The sequence below is a fragment of the Oncorhynchus mykiss genome, chromosome 19 (assembly GCF_057628025.1).
Source record: "Oncorhynchus mykiss isolate SJ-2025 chromosome 19, ASM5762802v1, whole genome shotgun sequence".
Classification (NCBI taxonomy): domain Eukaryota; kingdom Metazoa; phylum Chordata; class Actinopteri; order Salmoniformes; family Salmonidae; genus Oncorhynchus; species Oncorhynchus mykiss.
The window spans coordinates 4,702,294-4,710,143 of record NC_143040.1 but is presented as its reverse complement, the minus strand read 5'-3'; the positions used below and the strand labels follow the sequence as shown (position 1 = coordinate 4,710,143).

General features: G+C 42.9%; 1 long non-coding RNA gene across 2 annotated transcripts; it reads left to right on the top strand.

The window, feature by feature from the left end:
- The first annotated feature begins 3,126 nt into the window (after nt 1-3,126).
- On the top strand, nt 3,127-7,850 carry LOC149974720 (uncharacterized). 2 transcript variants are annotated; one of them, XR_016488729.1, is made up of 5 exons: nt 3,127-3,246; nt 4,993-5,261; nt 5,446-5,554; nt 5,964-6,000; nt 6,103-6,639. It is a non-coding gene; the product is annotated as an uncharacterized LOC149974720 (long non-coding RNA). The 2 variants fall into 2 exon arrangements; XR_016488728.1 differs by lacking the exons at nt 3,127-3,246; nt 4,993-5,261; nt 5,446-5,554 and adding an exon at nt 6,954-7,850 and having other exon boundaries at nt 5,569-6,000; nt 6,103-6,502.

Here is a 7,850-nt window from a genome sequence, read left to right as displayed (position 1 = left end):
CTTGCGACGAGTCTTCTCCATGTGTCAATTACCTACCGGTCGAATCCTCTCCTTGTGACGAGTCCTGTCCTTGCGACGAGTCTTCTCCTTGTGTCAAGTCCTGTCCTTGCGAAGAGTATTCTACTTGCATTGAGTCATCTCCTTGTGTAGTCTTTTCCTTGTGTCGATTACCTACCTGTCGAGTCCTCTCCTTATGTTGAGTCCTGTCCTTGTGACGAGTCTTCTTCTTGTGTCGATTACCTACCTGTCGAGTCCTCTCCTTATGTCGATTCCTGTCCTTGTGACGAGTCTTCTTCTTGTGTCGATTACCTACCTTTCGAGTCCTCTCGTGTCGATTCCTGTCCTTGCGACGAGTCTTCTCCATGTGTCAATTACCTACCGGTCGAATCCTCTCCTTGTGACGAGTCCTGTCCTTGCGACGAGTCTTCTCCTTGTGTCAAGTCCTGTCCTTGCGAAGAGTATTCTACTTGCATTGAGTCATCTCCTTGTGTAGTCTTTTCCTTGTGTCGATTACCTACCTGTCGAGTCCTCTCCTTATGTTGAGTCCTGTCCTTGTGACGAGTCTTCTTCTTGTGTCGATTACCTACCTGTCGAGTCCTCTCCTTATGTCGATTCCTGTCCTTGTGACGAGTCTTCTTCTTGTGTCGATTACCTACCTTTCGAGTCCACTCGTGTCGAGTCATCTCCTTGTGCAGAGTCTTCTCCTTGTGTCGATTACCTACCTGTCGAGTCCACTCGTGTCGAGTCTTCTCCTTGTGTCGATTCCTGTCCTTGCGACGATTCTTCTACTTGTTGATTACCTACCTGTCGAGTCCTCTCCTTATGTCGAGTCCTGTCCTTGTGAAGTGTCTTCAACTTGTGTTGATTACCTACCTGTCGAGTCATCTCCTTGTGTTGATTCCTGTCCTTACGACGAGTCTTCTCCTTGCGACGAGTCTTCTCCTTGCGACGAGTCTTCTCCTTGCGACGAGTCTTCTCCTTGTGTCGATTACCTACCAGTCGAGTCCTCTCCTTGTGTCGATTACCTACCTGTCGAGTCCTCTCCTTGTGTCGATTCCTGTCCTTGCGACAAGTCTTCTCCTTGCGACGAGTCTTCTCCTTGCGACGAGTCTTCTCCTTGCGACGAGTCTTCTCCTTGCGACGAGTCTTCTCCTTGTGTCGATTACCTACCAGTCGAGTCCTCGTGTCGAGTTCTCTCCGTTAGTCTTCTCCTTGTGTAGATTACCTACCTGACGAGTCCTGTGCTTAAGACGAGTCCTGTCCTTGCAACGAGTCTCCTCGTGTCAATTACCTACCTGTCGAATCATCTCCTTGTGCAGAGTCTTCTCCTTGTGACGAGTCCTGTCCTTGCGACGATTCTTCTACTTGTTGATTACCTACCTGTCGAGTCTTCTCCTTGTGTTGAGTCTTCTCCTTGTGTTGAGTCTTCTCCTTGTGTTGAGTCTTCTCCTTGTGTTGAGTCTTCTCCTTGTGTTGAGTCTTCTCCTTGTGTTGAGTCTTCTCCTACGTACGATGATATTATGATATTTAAGAAAAGGAGACAGAGGATACAGGGTCATGGTCATGCTAGTTGGATTAGTCTGCTGGTTTGAAGCGGAATAACTCCGAGGAGCTGCTGTAGTGTTACCGGCGTGGAGAAGATCGGCTAGGCTCTGTGAGGATGATGGTAGTCAGAGGCAGAAACAAACGGATAAAACCACCCTGGCTGGATAAAATAACCTCGGCTGGATAAAATAACCTTGGTTGGATAAAACGGCCTCAGCTGGATAAAACAACCCTGGCTGGGATAAACCAACCTTGGCTGGGATAAAACAACCCTGGCTGGATAAAACAACCCTGGCTGGATAAAACGTGTCCATGTAATGAGCAGCTCTACTATCTCGGTTGTAGCTCGCAGTGTTGCCAACTAGCGACATTTGTCGCTATATTTAGCGAGTATTCAGACTCCTCTAGCGACACATTTTCAAAAAAGCGACTAGCGACAAAACAAAACTAGCGACTTTTTCTCGTTTTATTGGAGACTTTTGGAGACTGACATGAAAGCATGTATCGTTTTTACTCTTCTCAACGAGCAGACGTGGGCCCCACCCCCGTCCCAAAGCACTCACAAGTGGCCAGCAGGAGATGTTCACCCCTCCGCATACAGACTGCAAATTAATCACGCATGCGGGAAGCCGCCGCTGGCTGATCCCGCCCTGGCTTACATTCAGGGCAGGATGTAAATGTAAAATGTTCATCTAAAATAAATAACTGCATTTGACTCACACAGCGTCAGTCACTTACTCACCTTGTCCACTGTGTGCGTGCCTCTCTGTGACACAAGCTAAACATCTAGCTGGCTAGCTCATCTTGTCTCAGTCTAAACTGTACACTCAAAAATACAGAAAGGAGTGGGAATCAAACTCTGAATTCAAAGGCTGGTTGTGTGAGATTCTGTGTTATGCACTATAGCCCGTTACCATATATGTGATTGAATATTATCTGCTGTTGGCTTGTGTGGAATTATGTGTTATACAACATAGCTGACTTGAAACATTGTTAACAGTTTCAGGGCCATGGGCCTTTCTCATGATGGAAAAATACAGAATAACATGAAGACAGGAACTGTGCAATGAGTTGGAGGGGGCCACATTCAGAACGTAGTGTTGCGAGAACAAACGGTATTTTGTTAGATAACAGGAGCCAGGTGTGAGATAACCACGCCCAGTCTCTACTCTGACAGGCCGGCTCGGAAGCAGGAACTAATTCTGTCAGAGTATATTTATAATATCTTTGTCAAGAACAAGTCAGTTCTCTGTTTGCCCTGCGAGGTGGGACAGAGCGCCCATATATAAAAAAAATGCATTTACCACTTATTGCTTAGCTAATAAAAAAACGTATTGCTTAGCTAATAAAATAAAAAAATACAGAGTATACAAATCGGTGACTCATTGTCATATTTATCCTGATACCAGATTTTAATTAACAAAAACTCTTAACAGTTGAAGCCGTTTATTTGAGATAATACACAGGCATACTGCCTGTATTGTATATGCCCCCCCACCCCCCCAAAAAAACACACGACAACTCAAAAACATCCTCAAAAGGCAAAGCCTTATAACAGTTCCACCCAAAACAAGCTGCCATATATGGTTGTTTTTTGTAAAAGGCTTTTGAGGCCACCATGGCATTAGCTATCGCTGAAACACTGTTCCATGCTGGCATGTAATCTAGGAGAGAGGAATAACATTGTGGGAGAGACAAAAAGTGAGTATAAAAAAAACACCCTAAATATATTTAGAATTACAAATTAACTTTCTTCCTCTCTCCTACAGCATAAATCACAATTACATGAACATGGCCAATTGTGCAAATTAGGCGATGACGTCTTTTTTTTTTTTACCGGAAGGCTTGCTAACTATCTCGTAAACACCTCGGATACAAGGTTAAACGGATATATCTTGTAATTGAACAAAATAGTAAGGTGGCCGATAATATAGGACGTATTTATCAAAAAGCTGATAGTAGTAGTATTTCCACTGAATTGTCAAACATGCTAATTGCTAACCCGTTAGCTAACATTTGTACGAGACCAACAATCATAAAACATTGATGGCTTGATCACAAGATAACACGGTTGACGGTAATATATTTCTTAAACGCTGTTGAATCTGCCGATAATACATGGTTCCACGATACTTACTTATTGTCTGGTGGCATTTATTATCTCTCTGTCCACAACTTGAAAGGGAGAATGGTACTCTTCTCAACTGAGTTTTTTTCCCTGCCAAAGGTTGTGCATCTGTTGAATATCAAGAATATGGTATGACTATTAGAATGAAAGGCTTGTTGGGAAACTACACGTTCATATCCCTTATGGTAGCTCATGTTAGATGAGAATAGCAAAAGTTAAATACTAGTTATCTTTAAAAAAAAAGTGACGTTGCCAATTCTTGTTCCTGAATGTATTCCTTTATCCGGTCCTCAACTTGAACTCGAGATTTACCATTTCGAGAACGCAGCGTTACCTGCGAGCATATGATTGATCGGGAGGACTTACCTGTCATCACACTCCCTCATCTCATTGGTCGAGTAGGCGATACATTTCCGGGTGCCGTTAAGAGTGACTCGCTTGTGGTCGTGCTGGGAGAATATGGCGGCATATAGCAGTCAAGAATTCAACATTGCGTGGAGGTGTGGTTATTGGAGGGTAAATAGTAATATGCTCTAAAACGCCCTGGTGACAAAAAAAACGACCTGTTTCCAATCGTCCACATGGCTGGGAGAATCTATTCAAGTAAGTAAGTACATTTCAAAAATGTAAAAAAACAACAGATGTATTGTTTGCTAACTAGCTACGTTTACAGTGCAGGCTAACTCAAATGAGCTGCTAACGTAGCTAGCCAACTTTACATACGGTATAGCTAGCTATGGTGAATTAAATATCACCAGCAACCTAACGTCATATTAGCTAGCTACCTTGATATTTATAAGAAAAAACGTCAAATGCATTTGTAGGTAGGTAGCTAGCTAACAGCCATAGAGGAGGGTGAAAGGATAGCAACCCCAACTGTGGATAGGGCAGGTACTTTTGTGTAGTTCCAGTCCCTACAAGTGAGAACCGAGATAATAGTAACATACTATTCAGTGCAGTCTAATTTGAGCATAATGAAGTCTGTTTCTTGTGAGGTTTTCTGTCTTCAGATACAGAGGGCTGTGAAAGTCTGTCTGCAGATGAGGTGGTTCCAATGAAGAGCAGTGGTTCTCAGTCCTGGGGACTCAAATGCCTTAGCACTACACAGCTGATACAAATGATCAACTTATCATCAAGCTTCAAGTGTTATTCATGTATTCATTTGTGACGCTATCCTTGATATGATCCTGCTATCCACATGTATCTATCAATCCAATGTTATCATGATTTGTTATAAGGGATATTATACTTTAGTAATCCACGGTGACCTGGTGATGTACAAGTCTTTAATAATGACATTATCTTCCATATTCCTACAGATACCTTGCAACTGGAGATTCCTTCAAAACGGTTGCCTACAGTTACTGTTTAGGGCACTCACTGCAAGGTTGGGTGACCAGGGTCATCTGGGACTGCCTCCTGGAGGAATTCAGGTTGTGTGAAGGCTACCTGTGTCCTGCATAACTTCATGAGGATGGACACGCGGACCAGGAGGGGATCTGCAGCTCGCCGCCATGTCCCAGAGTCTGCTGCTCTGCAGGATGTTTCAAGGATGGGGTCCAACAACGCAGCAAGAGAGGCAATCTGTGTGCGTGAGATCTTCACTATCTACCTCTGCTGTTCCCTGGCAACATCATAGACTACACTATGCACAACCAAAGGCTCTTTAAAGAGCCATCCACATTGCAATAAGAGTATTCTTCCATTTACTTAGCTATGTGTAACATTTTGGCTTCTGTCCCTCTCCTCGCCCCTACCTGGGCTCGAACCAGGGACCCTCTGCACACATCGACAACGGTCACCTTCAAAGCACCATTACCCATCGCTCCACAAAAGCCGAGGCCCTTGCAGAGCAAGGGAAACGACTACTTCAAGGTCTGAGTGAGTGATGTCACAGATTTGGAAAGCTACTAGCGAGCACCACTAGCTAGCTATTTCACACCAGTTACATGTCAACTGCAGTTATTCAAATCCCAATTTTCTCCCTTTGATTTCTACTTCTCAGGTGAGGGTGCTGTTTAGGTAAGGGTGTGACGTCCTGTATAAAAACAAGTCTATTTTAAGTCACCCATAGTGACAAAAAAATTGAACAATTAGATACCCTATAACCCACACTCATGCATCAATCTGATTGATGGATTGTGATATGCAGGCTCAGGTATATAACTGGCTCCTTTCCGACCTTCAAATAGTCGCAATAAGAGGGCCAACCATGGAGAATAGCAAGACACTCAATTATTTCTATAACTAAGCTATATTGTTTGTCCTCGTGTGTCTGCATGTTTTTCAGCATAAAGTACTCTGCAGCCACTTAGTGTGGACACCAGGTGAGGCAACACACAGATTCCCGTTGAACACTGTCTCTTTTAACTACCTTATTTCCTCAATAACAATGAGTATCTCCTTCACTTCATCCCTCAATCCTCTAGGCCAGGGCTGCCCAACCCTCTTCCTGGAGATCTACTGTCCTGTAGGTTTACAGTCCAACCCTCTTCCTGGAGATCTACTGTCCTGTAGGTTTTCAGTCCAACCCTCTTCCTGGAGATCTACTGTCCTGTAGGTTTTTAGACCAACCCTCTTCCTGGAGATCTACTGTCCTGTAGGTTTTTAGTCCAACCCTAATTTAGCACATCTGATTCAGCTAGTTAAGGTCTTGTTGAGCAGCTAATTAGTAGAATCGGGTGTGTTAAATTAGGGTTGGACTGAACCCACGGGAGGGTCGATCTCCAGGAAGAGGGTTGGGCAGCCCTGATCTAGGTTATATCAGCTGTGTCGGTGAACCCCTCCCGCATCTGAACTGGCTTCATAGAGGGCACAGCATGATCAGAGGTGAGAGGTCACTTGGTCAGGTCAACAGGAAGTATTATTAAAGAGATGCTTTACATTGAAATAGAGATGCAGTAGTCACAGAGTTAATGATCCCAGGTCAGTTTATATTATACAGGAAGTATTATTAAAGAGATGTAGTAGTCCCAGAGTTAATGATCCCAGGTCAGTTTATATTATACAGGAAGTATTATTAAAGAGATGCAGTAGTCCCAGAGTTAATGATCCCAGGTCAGTTTATATTATACAGGAAGTATTATTAAAGAGATGTAGTAGTCCCAGAGTTAATGATCCCAGGTCAGTTTATATTATACAGGAAGTATTATTAAAGAGATGTAGTAGTCCCAGAGTTAATGATCCAAGGTCAGTTTTTTTGCATTTCACCTCCTGAACGATTATGAAAAACACAAGGCTTAAACATGCTCTCTCTCTCCATCGGCTCTCTTTTCTGCAGGTATGTTTCGATGTGAGAGAGAGGATGCCACCTCACCCGCTCTTAAGATAACCTTCGGGCTGACTGGGAGCCCAAGGCTGGTTAGGAGACCCTATGTAATAGTGATGAACTGAGAGAATTAGGGTAGCAGAATATTAGGGTAGCACTGTGATTCATTAATCATATGCTGTCTTCCCTGCTCCTGTGTTCTTACCTCGTTCCCTTTGTCTTTTACACCTCTCTGTCCACCTCTTTCTTCCTGTTTTATAATGCACACAAGATAGATGTGCATTGAAGTACAAGATAGATGTGCATTGAAGTACAAGATGTGCATTGAAGTACAAGATAGATGTGCATTGAAGTACAAGATAGATGTGCATTGAAGTACAGATTGAACTTGTATTTATAATGCATGTATTATGTATTTTTTAACATTTTGTATAATGAATTTTCAAAGAGTTTCACTTTCTCTACTATTGGGCAATTTTAAGTCTCATTTAATGAAATACTACACCTAATTGTGTTTATCAGATCAATGCAGACGAAGGGCATTAGATTAACTGGTTTTAGGCTATTTACATGATGCATAGGAAGTGTAGTGTACTGTTTAAAAATATATATATATTTCTGTATACATGAAATACAAATCAGCCTTTTTACTAGTTAAATCCTGTTTGTAGTCTATTAGTTACAATGTGTAACCACTGATGTCCCAGGACCAAGACTGGTAAACACTGTTGAAGTGTATAATTGCAATACATACATGCAGACACGGCGTCATTCAAAGACTGGAATTTGATACTCCTGGTATTGGATACGACTGAAGAACCATCTCAAAGACATTCATACCTAAACTGCACCTGTATTTGCTAAGGAAGCGTACATGAGCAGTGAACATATTAAAAGTACAGGTTACAA